Below are 26,351 nucleotides of genomic sequence, written 5' to 3'. Positions count from 1 at the left end.
CAAAATCAACTTTCATAACTTTCTTAAATTAGACTACATAAGTTAGTAAATTTTCTTTTTTCTTTCTACTTTATATACCCTGGACTTGGAGTTGAAGAAATCAACAAACTTGAAATGCTAAGAAGCACTATTACTCAGTCATTAAAAAGAATACATTTGAATCAGTTCTAATGAGATGGATGAAACTGGAACCTATTATACAGAGTGAAGTAAGCCAGAAAGAAAAACACCAATACAGTATACTAATGCATATATATGGAATTTAGAAAGATGGTAACAATAACCCTATGTATGAGACAGCAAAAGAGGCACTGATGTATAGATCAGTCTTATGGACTCTGTGGGAGAGGGAGAGGGTGGGGAGATTTGGGAGAATGGCATTGAAACATGTATAATATCATGTATGAAATGAGTCGCCAGTCCAGGTTCAATGCATGACACTGGATGCTTGGGGCTGCTGCAATGGGACAACCCAGAGGGAGGGTATGGGGAGGGAGGGGGGAGGAGGGTTCAGGATGGGGAACACAGGTATACCTGTGGCAGATTCATTTCGATATTTGGCAATACTAATACAATATTGTAAAGTTTAAAAATAAAATAAAATTAAAAAAAAAAAAAGAAGCACAGATGCAAAAAGTCCCAAAGGACCGGGAATGTACAGCCTAGTAAAAGAGAAAACACTTAGATAATAGCTGGTCTATGGGAAACTAACCTCACAGAAAAATACTGTGGTCCCATTCCAAGTCAACCAGCAGAGACTGAGGAGCATAGACTTTCACACTACCAGAGAGAAAGGGATCACCCCACCAACTTGTCATTCAAGTAGAAATTACATGGAAGACTAAACTTTCAGGTCAATCAAGAAGCAACACAGTCACCATCCCATTCCCACTGGAGTGGTGTCAATGGAAGCCTAGTGGAGAGTCATGAACTTCATCATTACCCAGAGTTAATGCATTTCCCCTACTGCCAAGATGTCAGTAGAGTTCTAGAGAGCTATAACTAGGTACTCCCATTGTTACAGCCAGGGTGCTATTGCTGGGTGTGTAGTGGACATTCAGAAATTCCATCCCCACCTAGAAATAATAAAAAGTCCTTACTCCCCTCAAGTGATAACAGAGACTTAGTGGAAAACTTGGACTTCTACCTAAAGATACAAAGAATAGTGAAATGGACATTTCAGAACTGAAAAACACAATAACATCAAAACTCAATAGATAAGATCAAGAGCAGAATGAAAGGGAACAAAGAAAGGATTAGTGAACTTGCAAATAGAATAAGAAATTTCCCAAACTAAACAACAGAGAGAAAGTACATTGGAAAGAAAGAAATGAAAGAGTGTAGAAAAGTAGAAAAAATATTTATAAATCTTATTTATATTTATATCTTTAAGATGTTTGTTTAAGGTAAGGTTTCAAAACTTAACCTGAAAAGGAAAAATGCTACCAGTAGACCAAGGTAAGTCTTATATCTATAATGTAAAACCTAGAGTGACCATTATAAAATCTATACAATGATGTATACTCCAAAACACTCTTAAGTAAAGCAAAATAGAATACTAAAAATATTCAAAAGACCAGAAGAAAGGCTTGGAAAAAAAAAAGAGAGAGAAACAAAAAATACAAGACCACTCAGAACACAAAAAATAAACTGGGAAATTTAAGCCCTAACTTACAATAATTATATTAATTATAAATCATTTAAATAAATCAATGAAGAGGAAGACAATGACATTTAAATTTAAAAAACCATTTAGATTTTAAAAACATACACAGTTTACAGGAAATTCATTTCAAATTCATTTTTCATTTCAAATTCATTTCATAGCTACATTGAGCATAAAAGATAAAAAACTTACATCATGAAATATTAATCAAAATAAAGCAAGATTATCTATACTAATGAAAGATAAAGTATACTTCACAGCAAAGAAATTACCAGAGGCAGAAAGGGACACTACATTATAATAAAATCATTAACTTACCTTGAAGACATAGCCATCCTAAATGTGCATGCAGCAAGCAAGAGTTGCATAACATGTAAACCATAAACTGATATAATTGAAGGGAGAAATAGACAAATCCACAATTGTACTTGGATGTTTCAGTATCCCTCCCTCAAAAACTGATTGACCAAGTACACAGAAAATAAGCATGACATATCCAACAGGATGTAACTGATGTGTGTAGAACACCTCCATCTGACAACAGCAGAATGGCATTCTTGTCAATAACTCATCACATACATATACATACTATATATTACATTTTTTAAATGACAATGTTATAGAAATAGAGAAGAGATTAGAAGTTCTCTAATCTCTAACAGAGAACAGATTAGAAATTCATGATATGGGAGAGGGCCAATGGGTGTGGCCATAAAAAGGCAACATGAGAGAGTCTATGGTAACGGGAATCACGTGTATCTTGACAGTATAACAGTCAATATCCTGGCCATGATGTACTATGATTTTGCAAGATGTTACCATGGAAGAAACTGGAAAAAGAATAGACAACATATCTCTGTATTATTTCTTACAACAAATAATTTTAAGAATTACATCAGTTCAATTATTTTTAACATTTCTTCTTATTTAAAACTTTTATCTTTTTGTGATATAACAATAATCTGTCTCACTTATTTGCATTAGTTGAAATGATCAAAAGCATGAATAAACTCCAAAGGCAGATTCTGGAAATTTTTTAAAAGTGTGTTTGAGTCTAGAATTTTATGAACCATTTTAGAATCAAATGTACTTTTAAAAAATTTCCAGTATCTGCCTTTGGAGTTTATTCATGCATAGGTTAGAAGTATGAAGTATAGTTTCCTCACTGTGTTGGATGGTAAAAATTATCTAACTTTGAATTAAAATTTACTTTGAACCATTTGTAGTGAAGTGTGCATATGTTAAGAACTTAAGAATTTATCATTAAAGTAGTTCTTGTATTCTTGCTTTTGAAGTTACCTTTAAGGTAGGAACTTTGCTAATAACAAACACCCAAGGATGAATCATCAACTGTTTAGCAACTTAGATAAAATGAATAAAATCAGGGAAGAACTGTGCAAGAAAATGTCTTAAATTTCAGCTTTATGGATGCATTCATCTAAGTACAATACTGAATTTTGCAAGCTTACTCTTTAAGAGGGTTTAATTCACACCTAAAAGCTTTCAAAAAGTTATCTTGATCATTACAGGCTAACTGTATTTAGTATAATTTTCTTAGAAACATTCTTTTTCTCTCCATTTGAGCAGCATAGCATGCTGCATCTTTTAGCTCTCTTAAGAGCTGCATTTTTGTAAGTACTGAGCTCTGAATTTGGAATGCTGTTACACTGGGAACAAAACTGGGTACAAAAACAAGGAACCAGAATATTCTGTAGTATGCAAGTGTTGAGATCTTTCACAGTGTAGACCTTTGATAGCTGTAAGGTTAAGTGCCTCAAGCACACAACTAAACGGGAATGCGATCACCTTCAATTTTAGTTTTGAAAGGTGTTAATAATAGCACTCATTCACTTTTCACATAGTAACGTTATCTGCTTTGGTTTCCTCTGCTCTAGCTTCCTCCCTTTCCTCACCCAATACTCCACTACATACACATTTTCTATTTAAATTAGCAAAATATTCATTAAATCAATTAAAAGTGACCAACACCATGAAAGAAGAAAAAAGCAATTAAGAATGTTTAAAAGAGTGGAGGCTCAATTCACCACAGTTTGCTTTCATCCACTGTAAAAATTCACAGATATTCATTATTTCATAAATGAAACTCTTCTATTTATAATTGTTTCCAATGAATGATACTTCTCATGTAATTCCTTTAGTATTAATATTCTGTAAATACTTTTCATGCTTGCATACCTTTCCTTTCCTGCTACCAGTTTTAAGGAATCAACTACAAAGTTTTTAAATAAAAACTAAACCAAAAAAAAATTAGTAATTTCTGTGCAGGAACTGCAATCTCTCAGCATATTTTCCCCTTAAGTGGCACAAATTTCATGCCAGATTTAGATAATTGACAGATTTATGTATGTGTAGAGTGTCTTGGTGCCTTTTCTATCATGTGAAGAAGAGTTTATAAAATACCTTAAGGCTCAGCCAGAAGCTTTGGCACATTTTCTAAGCAGGAAGTTGGACTCATAATCTTAATGCAAGCCTGCTGGTGTATGAAGTCATAGTTCTGAAGAAGTGAGGCCACTGCAGGTTAAAGAAAGAACAAAAGGTCTATTGCTTTGAGGTTGACAAGCTGTAGGTCATAAACACATTGTTTAAAAACAAAGAAATCAACAGCTCAACATATAGAAATAAAAAAGGTAATCCTTATGTTTCCAGAAACTATTCAAATTCATAGTGTGCTTGCTTTTTGGATTTCACAGGAAAATTAAATTGTTATTGTCCCTTTCAACTATATCTTAGCAAAGTTAAAAAAAAGTGATCAGTGATCAACCAAATGAGTTACATTTTGCCACCTTTAATTCAAAGTAAATCAGAAGAGCTAACAACTTAGCATTTTACATTGACTGGATAAATGCAGACTTGACTCTGATTCTTTCCTATACAACATTTCACTGCACATAACTTGAATTAACATATCATTCAATAAATTAGCATTCAATCACTAATAAGATAAATATACTATATTAATAATAAATTGGTTAAAGTACTTCCATAATTATATTCATTATAATGTTTTATTTACTTTTAGCCATTCTAAGTTCATTTATGTCATATGATCTCAATAACGTTGAATTAGCTTGAAAATAACAGGGGGACTTTGATTCTGCATCAGATAGGCTTTCTTATGTCCTAAATAAAATCACAATCATCAAAGAAATTGAGTAAATTCACAATATTTATTGGGCATCTATTATATGTTCAATAATGTGCTACAAACTTGAGTGGATCCAAATACATAATATATTTTCTGATTTTAGAAAGCTCACAACATATCAAAATAGTTAAATAAGTGGTAAATAATATATTTAAAGAAGAGTAGAAGAAACTCAGAACAAAAAATAAAATTTTCAGGAAAAAGTAAATTAATTCTAATATTTATAATTTTTCCACTGTGCTAGTTAGATTAAAGGAATAACACATTGCCTTTGTTATTGCATGCAGTGTGCTAGAAAATAGGTATGCATATAAGTAATTTGACTATTATAATATTGTATAATTTACATATGTATCATATTATTGTGATTCATGAGATAGAGAACAATTTTGGTTAAGGAAACTATTAACCTTTAAAATAAACGTTAAAGAATCCACTTGCCAATTCAGGAAATGTGGATTTGATCCCTGGTTCAGGAGGATGCTATAGGGCAACTAAGCCTGTGTGCCACAACTACTGAGCCTGTGTGGCTAGAGCCTGGGAGCCAAAACTGATGAAGTCCCTGTGCCTAGACCTTGTGCTCTGAAACAAATGAAGTCACCACAATAAGAACCCTGTGCACCTCAACTTGAGAGTAGCCCTTACTCACTGCAACTAGAGAAAAGCCTGTGCAGCAACAAAGATCCAACACAGTCAAAAGTAAATAAATAAATAAAATTTAAAATCTGAGGCAGAAGCTGAAACATGGCAGAAAAAAGGAACTAAAGTGGAGGAAGACATGGCAGTAAAACCCATAAAGGCAAGTTCCACGCATATATAGCAAAGAATAACGAATTGAATTTAGCTAGGGTACGTTTTGCTAATACAGGAAAGGCAAGAGATGTGGGCTCAACCTCTAAGTTGAGAAGATCCCCTGGAGTAGGAAATGGCAATCCACTGCAATACTCTTGCCTGGAGAATCCCATGGACAGAGGAGCTTGGTGGCCTTATACTCCTTAGGGTTACAAAGAGTCGGACATGACTGAAGCAACTAAGCACAGGCAGAGGATACACTACACATTATATGATAGTGGGAGAAAATTTTCCTAGGCATTTACTTGGGTTGTAACAAATAATACTTACATTCCTGGTGCTAGTTTAGTCGCTAAGTTGTGTCCAACTCTTTGGACCCTATGAATTGTAGCCTGTCAGGCTCCTCTGTCCATGAGATTCTCCAAGTAAGAATACTGGAGTGGGTTGCCATTTCCTTCTCCAGGGGGTCTTCCTGACCCAGGAACCAAACCCGGGTCTCCTGCATTGCAGGCAGGTTCTTTACCAACTAAGCAGTTCCTGGATGAGGAGACTAATGAAAATTGTTCTGTGTCATTCAGCTCTGGTAATGAAATTATCAAAATAAATTTACAACTAGAATGTGTGTGTGCTAAAATTGCTTCAGTCATGTACGACTCTATGTGACCCCATGGACCATAGCCTGCCAGGATCCTCTGTTCATGGGATTCTGCAGGCAAGAATACTGGAGTGGGTTGCCATGCCCTCCTCCAGGGGATCTTCCTGACCCAAGGATCGAACCAGAGGCTCTTATGTCTCCTGCATTGGCAGGCAGGTTCTTTACAACTAGCACCACCTGGGAAGCCCTTACAACTACAATGTACTGCAATAAAAAAAATCTTAAAAATGCAAACAAGTGTATTGTTTAAAACCCATTCACACAGAAGTCCTGATAATTTTAAATTATATAAGACTCCAATCTAATGCATTCAAGCAATTCAACTCAGGAAATAGTGCCTAATTAATTTTCAAAATCTGGGAAGAAAAAAATTGACATTTTTCATATCTCTTATCACTTATGTACACTAGGTACAGATTTTATTTGGAGTTCACTCACAGCATGATTAAAATGTCAAATTTTAATGTAAACCAAACATATGGAAGAAAAGAAAGAAAACAAGAGCCAATTTAATTGAAACGTTCAGTCCTAGACCTTCATTTCAAACTTTTTTCCCAAGGCACAAGTTTCTTTTTCCAGTCATGAAGCCTTGGGCTTTTTCTCATTGTCTAATTCATAGATGACTATAACGTGCTCAGAAACAACCAACAATAGAAAATATGAACTCCATAAATCACATCTGATTACTACAGCTAGAATGACCCAATTGGAGAACATGAGGTTTTTTGTTTGTTTTTAATTTCTTTTTTTAAGTTTTTTTTTTTTTTTTTTTTTAACATGGACCATTAAAAAAAACAACTTTATTGGATATGTTACAATTCTGCCTCTGTTTTATGTTTTCATTTTTTGGCCCCAAGGCATGTGAGATTTTAGCTCTCTGACCAGGCATCGAACCTGCATCCCCTGTATTGGAAAGCAGATTCTCAACCACTGGACCACGAGGCAACTCCCAGCACTTAAATTCTTTATTTTATCAAAGAATGAGTAGCTTGATACATACACTAAATGAATTGAGTGAAGCAATTAATGTCATTTTCTGTTACCATTCACATCTTTTCCATATTCTTGATCTTAGACATCTTGACCAGCAACTGTCGTTTCAGACCGAAAAGGTAAGACAGAGAGAGTATAAAATAACACAGGGAAGAATGGAAGGAGGGCAGAATATCAGTATGCGCTTAATGGAAACTGTAAATTTAATTGTATGTGTAATTTACATTAATGACATTGCTAATAATCATTCACTTGTAACCCTAATCTAATGCTCCATAATAACATTTTGAGATATACTCCAAATTGAGAAGTCAGCTGCAGACTTCTGAATTGTTATTATGCAGCAAAATATGTTTCAAAGCTTTTTGTCCAATCCACAAGGTCAAGAATATGGGGGGAATGGTTCAGCGGGTAAAAAATCTGCCTGCAATTCAGAGACACAGGAGACCTGGGTTTGATCCCTGGATCAGGAAGATCCTCTGGAGAAGGAAATAGCAACCCATTCCACTATTCTTGCCTGGGAAATCCCATGGACAGAGGAGCCTGGAGGGGTACAGGGCAAAGGGTTGTGATCAGTTGAACATGACTGAGCTACTAAACACACATACAAAAGTTTAGTAAAATTGATCAGATATCACAAAGCACATATTTTCACATAAAATGGTCTCTAATCAGGTTCAAACAGTAGAGGAAACCATGTGAATTAACCTTGAGCTATTTATCCATTGCCACATAGAATTTTTTTTCACATAAAATAGTTTCTAATATGGGTCACACAGTAGGTCAGAAGCTGTGATTTACCCCTAAGCTATCAGGCATATAAAACCAAAAAAAGAAAAAAAAAAGAAAGAAAAAAAAATAAGACCTTTCCTTTCTCCTTCATCAGCTTACTCAACAGATGCTAAAATTTTCATAATATTACCTCAAATGAATATTTTATTTATTTTTTAATTGAAGGATAATTGCTTTACAGAATTTTATTGTTTTCTGTCAAATCTCAACATGAATCAGCCACAGATATATATATATATCCTCTCCCTTTTTAACCTCCCTCCTATCTCCCTCCCCATCCCACCCCTCTAGGTTGATTTTTGAGTTTGAGTTTCCTGAGACATACTGCAAATTCCCGTTGCCATCTAATTTACATATGGTAATGTATGTTTCCATGTTACTCTCAACATTTCATCCTCTCCTCTCCTCTCCCCAAGTCCATAAGTCTATTCTCTATGTCTATTTCTCCATTTCTGAACTGCAAATAAATTCTTTAGAATCATTTTTCTAGATTCTGTATATATGTGTTCTGTTCAGTTTAGTTGCTCAGTCGTGTCTGACTCTTTGCAACCCCATGAACTGCAGCATGTCAGGCCTCCCTGTCCATCACCAACTCCCGGATTTACCCAAACTCATGTCCATTGAGTCGGTGATGCCATCCAACCATCTCATCCTCTGTCGTCCCCTTCTCCCGCCTTCAATCTTTCCCAGCATCAGGGTCTTTACAAACGAGCCAGTTCTTCACATCAGGTGGTAAAGTATTAGAGTTTCAGCTTCAACATCAGTCCTTCAGTGAATATTTAGGACTGAATATATGTGTTAACATACGATATTTATCTTTCTCTTTCTGACTTACTTCATTCTGATAACAGGCTCTAGGTTCATCCATTTCATTAGAACTGACTCAAATGTGTTCATTTTTTATGGCTGAGTAATATTCCATTGTGTATATGGACCACAACTTCTTTATCCATTCGTCTGTCGATGGACATCTAGATTGCTTCCATGTTCTAGTTATTATAAATAGTGCTGAAATGAATAATGGGATACATGTTGTCTTTTTGAATTTTTGTTTCCTCAGGGTATATGCTTAGGAGTGGGATTGCTGGGTCATATGGTGACCTAGTTCTTCCTAGATTTTTTAAGGACTCTCCATACTGTCTTTCCATAGTGGGTGTATCAATGTACATTCCTACCAACAGTGCAAGAACTTTCCCTTTTCTCCACACCCTCTTCAGCATTTATTGTTTGTAGACTTTTTGATGATGGCCATTCTGACCAGTGTCAGGTGATATATCATTGTAGTTTTGATTTGCATTTCTCTAATAATGAGCGATGTTGAGCATCTTTTCATGTGTTTGTTAGCCTTCTGTATGTCTTCTTCTGAGAAATTTCTGTTTAGGTCTTACTCCTAAATTTTGATTGGGTTGCTTGCTTTTCTGGTATTAAGTTGTATAAGCTGCTTGCATATTTTGGAAAATAATCCTTTGTCAGTTGTTTCATTTGCTTTTATTTTCTCCCATTCTGAGGGTTGTCTTTTCACCTTGCTTATAGTTTCCTTTGCTGTGCCAATGGTTTTAAGTTTAATCAGGTCCCACTTGTTTACTTTTGTTTTTATTGCCATTACTCTGGGAGGTGGATCACAGAGGCTCTTGCTTTGATTTATGTCATCGAGTACTCTGCCTATGTTTTCCTCTAAGAGTTTTATAGTTTCTGGTTTTACATTTAGGTCTTTAACCCATTTTGGGTTTATATTTGTGTATGGTGTTAGGAAGTGTTCTAATTTCATTCAAAAGAATGTAGCTGTCCAGTTTTCCCAGCACCATTTTTCAAAGAAGCTGTCTTTGCCCCATTGTATATTCTTTCCTCCTTTGTCAAAAATAAGGTACCCATAGGTGCATGGATTTATTTCTGGGTTTTCTATCTTGTTCCATTGGTCTATATTTCTGTGTTTGTGCCAGTACCATACTGTCTTGATAATGTAGCTTTGTAGTATAATTTGAAGTCAGGAAGGTTGTTTTCTCCAGCTCCATTCTTCTTTCTTAAGACTGCACTGGCTATTTGGGGTCTTTTGTGTTTCAATATGAATTTTGAATTTTTTGTGTTGTAGTTCTGTGAAAAATGCCATTGATAATTTGATAAGGATTGCATTGAATCTGTAGATTGTGTTTGGTAGTATAGTCATTTTCACAACATTGATTCTTCCTACCCAGGAACATGAAATCTCTCTCCATCTGTTTATGTCATCTTTGATTTCTTTCATCAGTGTGTTATAATAGTCTGTGTAGGGGTTCTTTTGTCTCCTTAGATAAGCTTATTCCTAGATATTTTATTCTTTTTGTTGCAATGGTGAATGGGATTGATTCCTTAATTTCTCTTTCTGATTTTTCAGTTAATATATAGAAATGCAAGTGATTTCTATGTATTGATTGTGTATCCTACAAGTTTGCTAAATTCATTGATTAGCTCTAGTAATTTTCTGATACTATCTTTAGGGTTTTCTACGTACAGTATTATGTTATCTGCAAACAGTGAGAGTTTTACTTCTTCTTTTCCAATCTGGATACCTTTTATATATATCTTCTCTGATTGCTATAGCTAAGACTTCCAAAACTATCTTGAATAATAGTGGTGAAAGTGCACAGCCTTGTCTCATTCCTGATCTTAAGGGGAATGCTTTCAGTTTTTCACCATTGAGAATAATGTTTGCTATAAGCTTATCATATATGGCCTTTACTATGTTAAGGTAGGTTCCTTCTATGCCCATTTTTTGAAGAATTTTAATCATAAATGGGTGCTGAATTTTGTCAAAGGCTTTTTCTGCATTTAGTGAGATTGTCATATGGTTTTTATCTTTTCATTTGTTAATATGATATATCACATTGATTGATTTGCCTATATTGAAGAATCCTTGCATCCCTGGAATAGACCCAGTTTGATCATAGTGTATGAGCTTTTGGATGTGTTGCTGAATTCTGTTTGCTAAAATTCTGTTGAGGATTTTTGCATCTATGTTCATCAGTGATACTGGCCTGGAATCAAATGATTCCAAATTTTCATCCCCTGCCTACAGTCACAGATCGGGTTTTGGGGTTTGTTTGTTTTTTTTTAATCACATATTATTTAACTTCCATAATAATCTAATTTCAGTTCTTCCCATCACTTAGAAAATTTGTCTCAAAGTTATAACTTGAACCCATAGAATCAGAAAATTTGCTTATATAAATGGAAGTTTCAGAATAAATGACATAAAGAAAAATCAATGACCTAAAAAGTCCAAATTTCTTAGTAATTGTTTTACTAGCCTTTCTGATTTGGCCTTACCTATGTCTCCTGTTTTTACCTTGTCAATCCACACAGGCATGCTCTACTGGAAACAATTCTTTGTGTATTGCATTCTCTTATACTTTGATTTTTCACATATGTCCATTTCCTATCACCCCACATTGTTTTGACAATTTTCTACTTTGATACTGATATTTTCCCCCAAAAGTGCTTATATGACCCTCTATTACAGCACTTATTTGCTTTTCTACATACTTTTTCCCTTTGACTTTTAGATAATGACATAGTTCAGGAAAGTACTAGAAAACTACCTTGTTTATTTGTGTATCCCAACAGACAAGGACAGAATGTCACGTCAGTAGATCTTCAATATTTTTTGTGAAAACAAAGAGTAAAACCTTCCACTTTTTACTCTTCTAGTAAAATCCACCCAGCCGGATCACAGAGACAATATTTGTATTTTCATACCACTAGGCCTACTTTTATTGTAGAAAATGTTTCTAAAGTGACATAATTTTATTGTTAAATATGCATGTCCCAGACTAGACAGTGAGGTTTTTTGTGAAATAAGTATTTTATTTATCTATTTTTACCCATTACCTAAAATAGTACTTAGCTTTAAATAGTAATAGTCAGTGATTATTGAATGATTTTCTCAAATTCTCTGATTATTACATCTAGGCCAATGATAAAATTATTTTGACATGTTTTTAACTGAGTTATACAAAAAGGCTTTCTTCTTCTTTGCCTATGTAAATGGATTCTGAATTGGACATCTTTTATTCTGCACATCTCCATTATAATACCTTGTGTGCTATGTGGTCAATCATGCAGTCATGTCTGACTCTTTGGGACACCATGAACTGTAGCCCACCAGGATCCTCTGTCCATGGGATTCTCCAGGCAAGAATACTATAGTGGGTTGCCATGCCCTCCTCCAGGGGATCTTCTTAACCTGGAGATTAAACCCAGGTCAACCAAATTGCAGACAGATTCTTTTCCATCTGAGCCACTAGGAAAGCTCTACAGTACTTTAAGTTGATTAATTTGCTTATATGATCTACATATATGTCATGTTGCCTAGTTTCAGTTATATGCAGTATAATGTTCATGTTTATATAGAACAACTGTAGCCAAGTACCTCTTAAAAAGACCTAAATTCCTTCCAAATACAATGTAATCACTTGAAGGAAAGAGGCCACTAAAATGTAAAATGGACGATAGCCAGAATAAAAGATAATATCCAGAAATATATATATATATATATGTATCTCTATATTTTTATATATATATATATAATATATATTATATATATATATATATTTGTATCTCTATATTTATTTAGTCAAAGTATAGTTCTCTCACTTTCTACAGCTCTGTGACTTTGGGCATATTATTTACCATTCTGTGACTCAGTATCCTCAACTACAAAATGGAGATAATTATGATTTCTGAAATTCAGTGATTATCATAGCCAGGCCAATGATAAAATTATGTTGACATGTTTTTAACTGAGTTATATATGTATTTGTATATACATTTATTATATTTGTGGCAGGTCATGGTGTCTCCACATTTCTTTAATGGAGGTACTCCCCACTATGATGTTGTTTTAGTATCCAAAAGACTAGGACCCAGAAAGTGTATTGAATTGCACGCAAGAAAATTGAGAGTGCACTCAGAATCTACACCTAAAACAAAATAAGTGAAGCAAGATTAAGCTGAAGGAGATGTTGAAATGTGAAATGTTTCGATAGAAAACTCAGATAATTTAAGGGTGAGCTCTGGAACTAGAATGGTCCACAGAACTGCTTGAAAATGATGTTATGATCAGGCTTTATACCTTCTTTGCTAACCAGTCATGGGATATAGACTGCCTCAGGAAGAGGTCATAACCTTCCTGGAGGCAGTTTTGTTTTGTTTTGTTTTTCTATAAGGGCAATCCAGAGAGAGATGTGATACTGCTATGTAGTCAACTGAGACTTTCAGCAGCTGGGGGATGGTGTGCCTCAGTCCTATAGGGGATATCTGTTGAAGCATCTCTGTCTCCATTAATCCCCTGAAGTTTGAGTTTTGTAGTAACTATAAGGGAATTGCCAAGTTATAGGTGCTAGAACACTGGTTTAACTACTTGTATGCCATGTGAGAAGAAGCTCACTGAGAGTTACACACTTTCCATTACTTATTGTATCATCTGTTTTACAGATGGTCTACCTAAGGCCTATAGCAGATTATATTTTATTTAGAGTAATTTAAAACCTGAAAAATGTATCATTAAAGGGTGTCACCTTTTGTTTGTGTTTGTCACCTCACTAATTTAAGGTGTGTTTGAGGTGTTTGTCACCTCACTAATTTAAGTTAGTTCAGGAGAAATTCATTTATATATTCAAAAGGTAGTCAATTTGAAGAGAGTAAAAAATAGGAACATTTTCCATTTTGACTTTTCCATTTAATCTTTTCCAGTAAAGATATTAATTGTCCCACTACATTCCATGCTAGACAAGTTACTTAAACAGGATTAAGCCAATTTCTACTCTTAGAAAATCACACAGAACTCTACTAGAACTATAACTGATTTCTATAGAACTTTTGTATAAATATCAGTAGATAGAATTTAGCTCATTTTCTCATCTACTTATGGTTGAATTTAAAGCTTAACAGTAACTTCAATGAAGAGTGTAATCAAAAAACATCTTAAATGGACTTGAGTAAAAGTTTTATCTTTCATGCCTGTGATGCAAAACCATGGGTCAATCTAATGTATGACAGGTCCTATTCAAATATAAAATTTATAGCATTAATGACAAATTTATTAGGCAGAATTTTACTAAATAGTCCAAGGAGGTTAGAGTGTTTAGAAATCACTAGGAGAACTGTATAGCACAAGGAACTCTACTTATTGCACTGTGGTGACCCGAATTGGAAGGAAGTCCAAAGGGAGAGGTATATGTACATGTATAGCTGACTGATTCATTTTGTGGCAGAATAAAAACTAACATATTTTAAAGAAACTATATACAATAAAAATTATTTTTTAAATAAATGACTAGGAGAGCATGTAAAGGAGTAAACTGCCCAGTAATAATAAACCTATTTAGTTTGTTTCAATATTCAGTTTATATACATCACTTTAAAACACAAACAAGAAATAATAAATGCAATTTTGTAAGGCAGGAATAAATACAATACACCATTCCTTCATTTTCTCTGAGGTTAAAGATGAACTCTTTTCTCATTTCTGTTTAAATGGTAGCTTGACTACCATACCCTCATACGAATTATGAAAACCTGGACTAGGTTCATAACAGAGTATTAAACCTGTAAGTTGATGTACTTATAAAAAACAATTTTAAAATTTTTAATTTTTAAAATTGAACTTGAAACTCTAAGGTGATAAGTCAAAATGAAAGTGGTCATGAGACAGTCAATTCTTAGGTAGCTTGATAAGAAATCCAGGGTTCCTGAGTAGGAGAAGGGGGTCCGGAGCCCTCAAAAAGGAGAAAGACATCTAGGGATTTCAAGGAGAAAAGGAAAAACATTCTTTTCTACATTGCTTTGTCTTAGTCAATATAACAATGTATCTTGCTTGAGGAGATGTTTCTCCTTAAGCAGAACCTTCTGACTAATCCTGTCATCTTAAAATGTATATTAAGTGGGTCTGGTAAGATCTTTCTATTGTTCATTCTAATCTTTTTAATTTAAGATGTATGTTGTGGGAGTGGGTCTGAAAAAAGTGTAGAAGGCCTTGATAAGACTAGTTAGGGGGGCATTCTCTGTCCCCTTTCTGATGTCTGTGTCAGAAGCTTTCTCTGTCCCTTTTCTTACTTTAATAAAACTCTGCTACACAAAAGCTCTTGAGTGTTCAAGCCTGGTCCCTGGTCTCGAAGTTAAACCTTCCTCAGAGATCACAAATAAGCTATCATTCACCATAAGCTATCAGTCATCCATTGACTTCACATAAATATGCAGGCTACAGCACTCTAAAAATTGTAGTGAATACAAAATAAGCAGGAGGAATGACAGTCAGCATAGGAAACTAATATTATTTAAGTACTTAGAATCAGACACAATGTGATAGGCAATCACACAGATTCATTTTCAAATGATCAAATAGACTGAAAAAACTTTGATGAAAGCATGAACACATTTTATTTTGCTACTTCTGTGTTGAACTTAGGACATACCTAAGCTCAAGATTTTCCAAAAATCTGAGTGTTGTGTAATAAATAATCATGATTTAAAATACATAAAGTGTAAGAATTTTAATAACAAAAATTATTTCTGTATTAGTTTTGAGTGATTAGTGTCCTCAAATATGCCTGCAAGTAGACCTGCTGATAAATAAAAACTTTTAAAAACCTCCCAGTAAAATTTCCTGAAGATATTCTTTCCCTTAATATTGTCACTAACACTTTACTACCTGCAGATACCAACAACATATTTGGTACATCCTCAACTTTTATCTCATTTAATCATTACAATCACAGAGTATAGATTATTATCCCAATTACTTTCTAGATGAGAAAACTAAGATTTAGTTAGATTAATTAATGAACCCCAAATCATACACCAAATTTGATCAAGAAGTCCACACATGTTCTTTCTTCTACATGAAAAAATTTAACATCTTGATAAAATTTGGAAGGGCCAATATGTAGAATCACTTGTCTAGAAGTTGTTATTTCTATCTTCCAAAGTTTCAGAAATATTAATTAAGCATGCTATCTCATTAGGACAGTAATTGAGAAGAGTCCAATGTAGAACTCCATAAAAATTCCATAAAGACTTTCTATACAATAGCTCTTTACCCAGTCTCAACCTGTTTATTCTAACAGTAACTAGGAAGGCTACTAAATGTCTGCTAAATGCTGGGCAATGTGTCAAATGTTATGTGTTCATTACTCTATATTTTTATGATAACTCTGAAAAAAAAAATTTTATATATTTGAAAAAGTCAGGCTCAAAAAGCTAAGTTGGGATTCCCTGGTGGCTCAGTGGTAAAGAATTTGCCTGCCAATACAGAAGATGCAGGTTGGATCTCTGAGTCAGAAAGATCCCCTAGAGAAGGAAATGGCAACCCATTCTAGTATTCTTACCTGAGAAAGCCCCTGGACAGAGGAGCCTGATGGGCTAGAGTCCATGGAGTCGCAAAAGAGTTGAACATGACTTAGTGACTAAACAACAGGAGCTAAATTTAAATTGAGGAGCTGGCATTTGAATCTATAAATTATATACAGTTCTTAACATCACAAAGATACATATACATATGTGTGTGTGTGTGTGTGTGTGTGTGTAAATTAATATGGTAGCTTGAACTAGGACAACAAAAAGAGGAAATAGGAAAGAAACTAATAGAAAGGAGGCAAGTGTAGATTCATAGTGAAGTGAGTATGGGGAAAGACAGAAACTTTTATAAGCTCTTTTGAAAAATTTGAGAAGTTTTGAAAACTAGCTGAGTGATTGTATGGCCAAGTTACTATTTGGAAGCTACAAAAGCAAAATATCAAAGCATCCCACATGTGCTGTGAGAACTAATTAGATAATGTTAGAGATGCACACTGAGTTCCTTAGAGAAAGGTCTTGGAATGCAACATATTAAAAGTAAGTGCACTGAGGCTCATTTGGTCCCTAACATGATTGATGGGAATATAGAATATCTCACATTTGCAAAGCAAGGATGGTAAAGAGGCACTAGAAAAAAATGGAGTCTAATACAGAGAACATTATCTTTTATGGACAGTCTACATTTGTAGCTAGATCTATAAATCTCACAGATAAAACCCAGAATAAAAAATGGAAAATCAGTTCTTGTGAACTAACCCAGCTAACAAGATTAAGAAAAGAGGACCTAAAATATGGTATACAAAAAGTGAAGGAAGAAAGAAATTGAAAGTCAAGACTTGGTAGCTGATGGGAATCTGAGCCTTCCAGATCAGTGAGCTTAGTTTGAGTCAGAGTTGTGCACTGGAAGAAAATTTATTTCTCACTTTACACGTACTTTTGAAAGGAAAGGATTCTTAAACTAAAATATTCAGAGAAAGTGGGATTTGGTCAAGGGAAGTGTGTGCTGTTTATGTTTAGATTTGGGGCAGTAGACATTTTCAAAAAGAGAAATATGTTATCAAATTATATAGCTCAGAAAAAAATATATAAAATACACTTGCTTCAACATGGATGATATTTTAATACCTAAATTGCCTAAAACCATTACTGTGTATGTGTATAATACATACACATGTGCATTTATATATACCTATGTTTGTATAGCTATATGAGTTATATATATATATATGAATACATAGGGTAGTTTGCTACTGAAATAAATCAGGTCCATAATACTACCCTATTCCTCATATAATTATTATTGTTTTTTTAGACTAGGGGTGCCAGGTTTAACAAATACAAATATAAGACGTTCATTTATATTTGAATTCATGCTATGTAACAACTTTTAGTGTATCTTAACTATTACATGGGATATTCTTACAGTAAGACATTATTTTTGTTTATTCGAAATTTGAATTTAACTGTTATCCTGCATTATCTGACACCCCACGATAAACATTTGACTGACACAAATGCGGGGGAAGGGTATTTTTCAGTGTTCACAAATAAAAAGAAAAAAAAAAAAACTTTCAGAAAAAAACATGTTGCATCTGTTCATTTCTAATTGATATAAATGCACCTAAAAAAAAAAAGAGAGAGAGAGACACCAAAAAAGGCCCTTTTCTCAAAAATCGTCAACTGAAATTAGTTCAGATCCTCAGGTAAAAATATAAAATAGGAATATTTCTCAGGAATCTGATTCAACATAGGTCCTCTTTAAAAACTATGACTCAACCAAATTGTGTGTAGGTCAATATCTTACTAAGTAAATACTAAACCACAAATCACATAGGATTTACAGTATAGTGCTTATGTTTTTTTCTTACATGTAGAAATATTAACTTATACTAAGTCTGTCTTAATGGTTTGATCATGCCTGTACCTGTACAGAAAACTTGCTGAAATGGTAATTTTTAAATGGTTTGAATGTGTACAGTGGAGCTAAGGAAAGGAGATAGGCTTTGTCCCCTTGGAGATGCAGATATAACTGAATGTACATCGGGGCATATATGTGTGGACTGGGCCACCTCTGCTTACTTTACAAGGATGTTGCAGAATCTCCTTCAGGAGGATTTATTCTAGGAGAATAAGAAAATATGTGGGACAAGCGAGATCCAGCAACACAGCTTTCAAGAGATTTTAAGCAATGCTTGTTAGCTGTTACCTTGTGCAGACTGACCTGAGCCATTTCCAACAGTAACAGTTATTAAAATTCTTGCTGGAAATATTGTTAACCTTGAACAGTAAGAAGTAAATAAGAACCATATATGGAGTCTCCCTATTTCTCCCTTTCCCCTCCTTTCCAACTATGTGGAGTGGAACTAAGTCACAGATTGAATTTTGCTACCCATACAAACATCTATTAGCAAGCAGGCACAGAAATGCCCAAACATTTTCTGTAATCTCAATTTTCTGTCCTTTTATGTGTTATGAGTACCTAAATGAAAGTTACACCAGAGGCAGGTACATTAACATGCTTCAGGCACAATACACCTAAACTTATAGCCAGAGTCAGGCAGCAGAATTCTCTAGTAAATATCTTTACATCGAGTTGGACTGAACCCTAATTTAGGAGATTCATTCCTAAGAGCATTGGCCATCACCTTCCCATGAAAAGGACAATAGTTATAGCCAAGCTTTACATTTTGAATATTCTGTTTAAACCTACAAAAAATAATTTGTAAAATCAATTATGCTGATGACTAAAGTTTCTTCTTGGTCAGAAACAAAGAAAGATTGCTGAAGCTCTTTTGTAGCACTTTCTGAAATGTGAGCACCCAGTTCGTTTATAGTTGAGCTTTTATACAACTACTAAAAAGATTTAGATGAAAAATATGTCTGAAGATGTCTACTGAGGAATTTTGAAGCAAATTTCAGTCACTGTAATACACCTGATCTAGTCTTGAACACTGAAATGGGCAAAATCACATAGTCTGAACAGCATGCCACTAACATAACGTGCTGCTGCTGCTAAGTCACTTCAGTCGTGTCCGACTCTGTGTGACCCCATAGAAGGCAGCCCACCAGGCTCCACCGTCCCTGGGATTCTCCAGGCAAGAAAACTGAAGTGGGTTTCCATTTCCTTCTCCACTATATGAAAGTGAAAAGTGAAAGGGAACTCGCTCAGTCGTGTCCGACTCTTCACAGCCCCATGGACTGCAGCCTACTGGTCTCATCCGCCCATGGGATTTTCCAGGCAAGAGTACTGGAGTGGGTTGCCATTGCCTTCTCTGAACATAACGTGAGGAGGACCATTTTCTGACTTTCAGGCCAGTGTTCAGGTTCTCCACTTTGTGGATCTTGGAAGAGAACTAATCTGCACAGAGGAGCAAAATAATATTCCTTAATAATTAGAGGACTGTTGGGACTTCCCTGGAGGTCTAGTGGTTAAGATTTCAAGCTCCCAATAGAGCAAAAACTTTTCACCTGCCAGTAATTTGCTAATTATTGTAGACTGAACAAAAATAAGAAAATTTAAATTATTATAATGCTCTCCATGGGAGAAGTATGCATATATTTTTTAATACCATTTGATCATAAGGATCATCAAATGCTAGAAACAGGATAAACTTTTTGATTATTACTGGTTGCAATCATTCCAATTATGGAGATATCCTATGATGATTTCCATTCCTATACATATATTAATAACAAAGTCAACAAAGGAAATTTACAAATAAATTAAATATAATTATCTTCTAGATAATTGTTTTTACATTTGATATATCTCCCAAGCAGGAACATACTCTTAAGTGGTTCTTTGATTTAAAAACACACAGTCCAAATTCTGAGAAAACCAGACAACTCCTGAATGCAGGGAACATTAATTGATAAGAGTTCATCAAACGCCTACATACCTACACTGAAACCAAGCACCACCCAAGAACCAACAAGCTCCAGAGCAAGACATACCACGCAAATTCTCCAGCAACATAACCCTGAGCCTCAATATACAGGCTGACCAAAGTCACACCAAACCCATCGACATCTCAAAACGTATTACTGGACACTTCATTGCACTCCAGAATGAAGAAATCCAGCCCCACCCACCAGAACACCATCACAAGCTTCCCTAACCAGAAAACCTGGACAAGCCACCCATCCAACCAAACCCGCAGCAAGGAACCTCCACAATAAAGAACTACCAACTGCCAGAATACAGAAAGGCCACCCCAAACACAGCAATATAAACAAGATGAAAAGGCAAAGAAATACCCAGCAGGTAAAGGAACAGGATACACGAACACCAAACCAAACAAAAGAGGAAGAGATAGGGAATCTACCTGATAAAGAATTCCAAATAATGATAGTGAAAATGATCCACAATCTTGAAAACAAATTGGAGTTACAGATAAGTAGCCTGGAGACAAGGATCAAGAAGATGCAAGAAAGGTTTAACAAAGACCTAGAAGAAATAAAAGAGTCAATATATAATGAATAATGCAATAATTGAGATCAAAAACACTCTGGAGGGAACCAACAATAACTGAGGCAGAAGATAGGTTAAGTGAGGTAGAAGACAGAATGGTAGAAATAAATGAAACAGAGAGGAAAAATGATAAAAGAATTAAAAGAAATGAGGACAACCTCAGAGACCTCTGGAACAATGTTAAATGCCCCGACATTGAATCATAGGAGTCCCAGAAGAAGACAAAAAGAAAGACTGTGAGAAATTACTTTAGGAGATAATAGCTGAAAACTTCCCTAAAATGGGGAAGGAAATAATCACTCAAGTCCAAGAAACCCAGAGAGTCCCAAACAGGATAAAGCCAAGGCGAAACACCCCAAGACACATATAAATCAAATTAACGAAGGTCAAACACAAAGAACAAATATTAAAAGCAGCAAGGGAAAAACAACACACACAAGGGGATTTCCATAAGGATAACAGCTGATCTTTCAATAGAAACTCTTCAGGCCAGAAGGGAATGGCAGGACATACTTAAAGTGATGAAAGAAAATAACCTACAGCCCAGAGTACTGTACCCAGCCAGGATCACATTCAAATATGAAGGAGAAATTAAAAGCTTTACAGACAAGCAAAGGCTGAGAGAATTCAGCACCACCAAAGTCTCCAACAAATGCTAAAGGATCTTCTCTAGACAGGAAACACAGAAAAGGTGTATAAACTCTAACCCAAAACAATAAAGTAAACGGCAATGGTATCATTCAGTTCAGTTCAGTTGCTCAGGAGTGTCTGACCCCATGAATTACAGCATGCCAGGCCTCCCTGTCCATCACCATCTCCCAAAGTTCACTCAAACTCACGTCCATTGAGTCAGTGATGCCATCCAGCCATCTCATCCTCTGTCATCCCCTTCTCCTCCTGCCCCCAATCCCTCCCAGCATCAGAGTCTTTTCCAAAGAGTCAACTCTTTGCATCAGGTGGCCAGCGTATTGGAGTTTCAGCTTTAGCATCATTCCTTCCAAAAAACACCCAGGACTGATCTCCTTCAGAATGGACTGGTTGGATCTCCTTGCAGTCCAAGGGACTCTCAAGAGTCTTCTCCAACACCACAGTTCAAAAGCATCAAATCTTCGGCACTCAGCTTTCTTCACAGTCCAACTCTCACATCCATACATGACGACTGGAAAAACCATAGCCTTGACTAGATGGACCTTTGTTGGCAAAGTAATGTCTCTGCTTTTCAATATGCTATCTAGGTTGGTCATAACTTTCCTTCCAAGGAGTAAGCGTCTTTTAATTTCATGGCTGCAATCACCATCTGCAGTGATTTTGGAGCCCCCCAAAATAAAGTCTGACGCTGTTTCCACTCTTTCACCATCTATTTCCCATGAAATGATGGGACCAGATGCCATGATCTTCGTTTTCTGAATGTTGAGCTTTAAACCAACCTTTTCACTCTCCTCTTTCACTTTCATCAAGAGGCTTTTTAGTTCCTCTTCACTTTCTGCCATAAGGGTGGCGTCATCTGCATATGTGAGGTTATTGATATTTCTCCTGGCAATCTTGATTCCAGCTTGTGCTTCTTCCAGCCCAGCGTTTCTCATGATATACTCTGCATATAAGTTAAATAAGCAGAGTGACAATATATAGCCTTGACGTACTGCTTTTCCTATTTGGAGCCAGTCTGTTGTTCCATGACCAGTTCTAACTGTTGCTTCCTGACCTGCATACAGGTTTCCCAAGAGGCAGGTCAGGTGGTCTGGTATTCCCATCTCTTTCAGAATTTTCCAGTTTATTGTGATCCAAACAGTCAAATGTTTTGGCATGGTCAATAAAGCAGAAGTAGATATTTTTCTGGAACTCTCTTGATTTCTCCATTATCCAGTGGATGTTGGCAATTTGATCTTGCATCCTCTGCCTTTTCTAAAACCAGCTTGAACATCTGAAAGTTCACAGTTCATGTATTGCTGAAGCCTGGCTTGGAGAATTTTGAGCATTACTTTACTAGCATGTGAGATGAGTACAACTGTGTGGTAGTTTGACCATTCTTTGGCATTGCCTTTCTACGTGATTGGAATGAAAACTGACCTTTTCCAGTCCTGTGGCCACTGCTGACTTTTCCAAATTTGCTGGCATATTGAGTGCAGCACTTTCACAGCATCATCTTTCAGGATTTGGAATAGCTCAACTGGAATTCCATCACCACCATTAGCTTTGTTTGCAGTGATGCTTTCTAAGGCCCACTTGACTTCACATTCCAGGATGTTCGGCTCTAGGGGAGTGATCATACCATCGTGTTTATCTTGGTCATGAAGTTCTTTTTTGTACGGTTCTGTGTATTCTTGCCACCTCTTCTTAATATCTTCTGCTTCTGTTAGGTCCATACCATTTCTGTCCTTTATCGAGCCCATCTTTGCATGAAACATTCCCTTGGTATCTCTGATTTTCTTGAAGAGATCTCTAGTCCTTCCCTTTCTGTTGTTTTCCTCTATTTCTTTGCATTGATCCCTGAGGAAGGCTTTCTTATCTCTCCTTGCTATTCTTTGGAACTCTGCATTCAGATGCTTTTATCTTTCCTTTTCTGCTTTGCTTTTTGCTTCCCTTCTTTTCACAGCTATTTGTAAGGCCTCCCAAGACAGCCATTTTGTTTTGCATTTCTTTTCCATGGGGATGGTCTTGATCTCTATCTACTGTACAATGTCACTAACCTCCGTCCATAGTTCATCAGGCACTCTGTCTACCAGATCTAGTCCCTTAAATCTATTTCTCACTTCCACTGTATAATCATAAGGGATTTGAATGGTCTAGTGATTTTCCCTACTTTCTTCAACTTAAGTCTGAATTTGCCAATAAGAAGTTCATGATCTGAGCAACAGTCAGCTCCCAGTCTTGTTTTTGCTGACTGTATAGAGCTTCTCCATTTTTGGCTGCAAAGAATATTATCAATCTGATTTTGTTGTTGACCATCTGATGATGTCCATGTGTAGAGTCTTCTCTTGTGTTGTTGGAAGAGGGTGTTTGCTATGACCAATGTGTTCTCTTCACAAAACTCTATTAGCCTTTGCCCTGCTTCATTCCTTATTCCAAGGCCAAATTTGCCTGTTACTTGAAGTGTTTCTTGACTTCCTACTTTTGTATACCAGTCCCCTATAATAAAAAGGACATCTTTTATGGGTGTTAGTTCTAAAAGGTCTTGTAGGTCTTCACAGAACTGTTCAGCTTCCTCAGCGATACTGGTTGCAGCCTAGACTTGGATTACTGTGATATTGAATGGTTTGCCTTGGAAATGAACAGAGATCATTCTGTCGTTTTTGAGACTGCATCCAAGTACTGCCATTTTGGACTCTTTTATTGACCATGATGGCTACTCCATTTCTTCTAAGGGATTCCTGCCCACAGTAGTAGATATAATGGTCATCTGAGTTCAATTCACCTATTCCAGTCCATTTTAGTTTGCTGATTTCTAGAATTTTGACGTTCACTCTTGCCATCTCCATACTTATCAGTAATTACCTCAAATGTAAATGAGTTGAATGCCCCAACCAAAAGACAAAGACTGTCTGAATAGATACAAAAGCAAGACCCCTATCTATGTGTTCTGAAAGAGACCCACCTCGAAACAAGGGATACATACAGACTGAAAGTGAAGGGCTGGAAAAAGATATTTCATGAAAATAGAGACCAAAAGGAAGCAAGAGTACCAATACTCATATCAGATAAAATAGACTTTAAAACAAAGGCTGTGAAAAGAGAGAGAGATGCACACTACATAATGATTAAAGGATCAATCCAATAAGAAGATGTAACAATCATAAATATATATACACCAAACATACGAGCACCACAATACGTAAGACAAATGCTAACAAATATGAAAGCGGAAATTAGCAACAACGCAATAATAGTCGGAGACTTTAATACCCCACTCAGACCTTTGGATAGATCAACTAGACAGAAAATTAACAAGGAAACACAACTTTAAATGATACAATAGACCAGTTAGACCTAATTTATATTTATAGGACACTTCACCTCAAATAAATGAGTTTCACCTTTTTCTCAAGCACACATGGAACCTTCTCCAGGATATATCACATGGGGGGGCCATAAACCTAGCCTTGGTAAATTAAACAATCTTGAAATCATTCCAAGCATCTTTTCTGGGCACAATGCACTAAGATTAGATGTCAATTACAGGAGAAAAAATATTAAAAATCCCAACATATAGAGGCTGAAAAACACGCTGCTAAATAATCAACAAATCACAGAAGAAATTAAAAAAAATCAAAATATACATAGAAACGAATCAAAATCAAAACACAACAACTCAAAACCTATGAGACCCTGTAAAAGCAGTACTAAGGGAAAGCTTCAGAGCAATCCAGGCTTACCTCAAGAAACAAGTAAAGAGTCAAATAAATAACCTAATTATACATCTAAAGCAACTTGAAAAGGAAGAAATTCTGAGTCCCAGGGTTAGCAGAAGGAAATAAATGTTTTTTTGGTTTGTTTGTTTTTAATTGGAGGCTAATTAGTTTACAATATTGTATTGGTTTTGCCATACATCAACATGAATCTGCCACGGGTATACACGTGTTCCCCTTCCTGAACCCCCCTCCCACCTCCTTCCCCATACCATCCCTCTGGGTCATCCAGGTGCACTAGCCCCAAGCATCCTGTATCCTGCATTGAACCTGGACTAGCGATTTGTTTCTTATATGATATTGTACATGTTTCAATGCCATTCTCACAAATCATCCCACCCTCTCCCTCTCCCACAGAGTCCAAAAGACTGTTCTATACATCTGTGTCTCTTTTGCTGTCTTGCATACAGGGTTATCGTTACCATCTTTCTAAATTCCATATATATGCGTTAGTATACTGTATTGGTGTTTTTCTTTCTGGCTTACTTCACTCTGTATAATTGGCTCCAGTTTCATCCACCTCATTAGAACTGATTCAAATGTATTCTTTTTAATGGCTGAGTAATACTCCATTGTGCATATGTACCAAGCTTATTATCCATTCAGCTTAAGATGGACATCTAGATTGCTTCCATGTCCTGGCTATTATAAACTGTGCTGTGATGAACATTGGGGTACACATGTCTCTTTCAGTTCTGGTTTCCTCGGTGTGTATGCCCAGCAGTGGGATTGCTGGGTCATAAGGCAGTTCTATTTCCAGTTTTTAAAGGAATCTCCACACTGTTCTCCATAGTGACTGTACTAGTTTGCATTCCCACCAACAGTGTAAGAGGGTTCCCTTTTCTCCACACCCTCTCCAGCATTTATTGCTTGTAGACTTTTGGATCACAGCCATTCTGACCGACATGAAATGGTATCTCATTGTGGTTTTGATTTGCATTTCTCTGATAATGAGTGATGTTGAGCATCTTTTCATGTGTTTGTTAGCTATCTGTATGTCTTATCTGGAGAAATGTCTGTTTAGTTCTTTGGCCCACTTTTTGATTGGGTTGTTTATTTTTCTGGAATTGAGCTGCAGGAGTTGC

Source organism: Bos mutus, chromosome 6, assembly GCF_027580195.1.
Source record: "Bos mutus isolate GX-2022 chromosome 6, NWIPB_WYAK_1.1, whole genome shotgun sequence".
NCBI classification, from domain to species: Eukaryota; Metazoa; Chordata; class Mammalia; order Artiodactyla; family Bovidae; genus Bos; species Bos mutus.
Note: the sequence above shows the minus strand (reverse complement) of the source record.